General features: G+C 39.8%; 1 pseudogene; it reads left to right on the top strand.

The window, feature by feature from the left end:
* Nucleotides 1-1,973: 1,973 nt before the first annotated feature.
* On the top strand, nucleotides 1,974-2,549 carry LOC118615550 (annotated as a pseudogene).
* Nucleotides 2,550-2,803: the final 254 nt, after the last annotated feature.

Here is a 2,803-nt window from a genome sequence, read left to right as displayed (position 1 = left end):
GTAAGTATAATTAAAGTCCATATTTTATTTGGATTCCATTTATTTTACCTTATTATGTTCCAGGATCCCATCCAGGGTACCACAGTCATCATGTCTCCTTGGCTTTGACTATTCCTCAGACTTCCCTTGTTTCAAAGACCTTGACAGTGTTGAGGAGGATTGGTCAGGTATTTTGTAGAATGTCCTATCTTGGGATTTACTTGGTGTTTTTCTCACGATTAGAATGGGATTTTGGGGAAGCAAATCACAGAGGTAATGTTCTTGTTACTGATCAAAGTTGGTGGGTCTTTTACCCTTCAGGTACAGAGAAACCAGATATAAAGCAGCAGGTTTTTTGTTTTTGTTTTTGTAGGAAAAAGTAGTTTTTATTCATTAGGCAGTCTGACGAGGAAATGGGGAAATAGCCCAAATCCATCTCCCTGAATAGAGATTTGAAGCAAAGTAAAGAATAAGGCAGCAATTTTCAACCTTTTTCATCTCATGGCACACATAAACTAATTAGTAAAGTTCTGTGGCACACCAAAAAATACATTTTTTGCCAATCTGACAAAAAAAAAATTGGTATAATTAAAAAAAAATCCTCACTGAGGATATTTTTCATTAACTTTTTTTAGATGGAGGGAGGGAGAGAACGAGGGAGAGAACGAGAGAGAGAGAGAGAGAGAGAGAGAGAGAGAGACTGATTGGTTGCCTCCTGCATGACCTTGACCTAAATTGAACCCATGACTCTTTGGTCCAAGGGCCTACCCTCTAACTAATGAGCCAAACTGACCAGGGAAAAATTGGTATACCTTTTATTAATTCACACCTATTGTGTTGGTTGTCATTTTTTGGACAATCTAAGGGAAAAGAGTCAGTGCCCCTGACTAAATAGTAAGGTATTGCATGTTTTAAAAATTCTTGCAGCACACCGGTTGAAAATCACTGGAATTAGGTGATGAGGGGCTATGCATATTCATTAACTCTAATTCAGGGACAGTCTTGGAACTAAGCCATCTAAGATAAGGATGGCGAAAGAGGGCAGGACAGAGCAGAGTAATTTCAATCTGGCAGAGTCCTTATGGGTCCATATTAGGTTTAGGCACTGGATCTTCCTTATTGATGGACCTCTCACTTTTGAAAGGGTTCTTAATGGCAAACATCAGCATCTCTGGTACTCGAGTCCCAGGAACCTTGGTTCCACTACGTTCTCTACATCTGGCTGCTAATTATGCCTGCTCCAGCCTCCGGGACCAGTTTGTTCTGCCTAGGTCTGGTGATCTCTGGAGTGCTGTGAGGAGGACTGGGGCCTTATCTGCTGAAAGACACAAAACAAAACAAAACAAAAGCTAGAGAGAGAGAAAAAACACTATTAGGGCTTGGATTCAGTGTGAGGGCCCTAAGGTTTTATGCTTTCTCATGACTTTATATCAAATCAGTACAATCTCTGTCTAGCTGGTGGGGCTCAGTGGATTAAATGTCATCCCATGGACTGAGAGGTCCTGGTTCGATTCCTGGTCAGGGCACATGCCCGGGTTTCGAGCTCCATCCCGGGTAGGGGGTGTGCAGGAGGCAGCTGATTGATGTTTCTCTCTTACATTGATGTTTCTCTCTCTAAAAAATTAATAAAGACATATTTAAAAAATTAGAACAATCTTTCAAGGCAATTTATCACTGCTAGCATTAACTTAAGGTAGTGTTTGTCAAGTTTCCCACTGTGAAATTCTTTCCCAGGTCCATACATATGTCTTGTAGGAGAAAGTTATTAAGAGGAGCACACACTTCAGGAGAGGGGAGTTAGCTCCATCTCCTGGATAGATGGCTGAGTGTCTACATCAATTAGTAAAAATTCTTTTGCAATGGAGATTTCTACTCAACCCCATTTAAAAAAATGTATGGATCGATTGGTGGCGGTGCGGGTAGGTGGGCTGGGTCGCGCCGCCTCCTCTGGTCCCGACTTTTCATCTGTCCCCTGTTCCCACTGTGGGCCCATGATGCTGCAGTACCAGACGTGGGAGGAGTTCAGTCGCGCAGCCGAGAAACTCTGCCTCGCAGACCCTATGAAGGCACGTGTGGTTCTCAAATATAGGCATTCTGATGGAAGTTTGTGTATTAAAGTGATTTAGTTTGTTTGGTGTACAGAACAGACCAAGTTCAAGATGTAAAGAAGATTGAGAAATTCTACAGTCAACTGATACAACTTATGGTAGCCAAGGAATCCCACAGTGTTGCCATGCAAACAGACTGAATGGCTTGAAATGAAGACTGTCTCTCAAGTTCTTGGGAAGTAAATATCTTTTGAATTTGAAGAAGTGTTTGGACAGAAAATACGTAATGTAATGAAGTGGGCTATTCATTTTTTGTACATTGTTTCTTAATGTTTACTTTAGAGAGCTAGGAAGGTAAATGCTTTCAGTTAGAAAGCCTTTATTTATTTTTGGAAATTTAACAAGAAATGTGTCTATCTTGGAAACTTTCTGCAGATTATTTGATGCTGAGAAAAACATGTAATTATTTCTTTTGGTAAATTTGTATCAATAATTTGAAAATGAGACATCAGGAAAAGCCTATTCCTTAAATTCAGTTTGTCTTTAAAAGAAATTAATGTAATCATTTTTCTGGATTGATAGATTTCTTTGGGGGCATAAAATTTGTTCAACTGATGACCAACAAATATAAAATATGGTAATTAGAATTAATTGTACACAGCACTATACCTGATTATGCACAGTAGTGTAGTCTCAGTTGTATCTAAAAGTAATTATGAGGGTTCCAAAATAGCAGCAGAGTGAATGGAAGCTACACAGACCATCTCCCAGGACCA

Source organism: Molossus molossus, unplaced genomic scaffold (assembly GCF_014108415.1).
Source record: "Molossus molossus isolate mMolMol1 unplaced genomic scaffold, mMolMol1.p scaffold_m16_p_4, whole genome shotgun sequence".
Lineage (NCBI taxonomy): Eukaryota > Metazoa > Chordata > Mammalia > Chiroptera > Molossidae > Molossus > Molossus molossus.
This window is presented reverse-complemented; position numbering and strand designations above follow the sequence as displayed.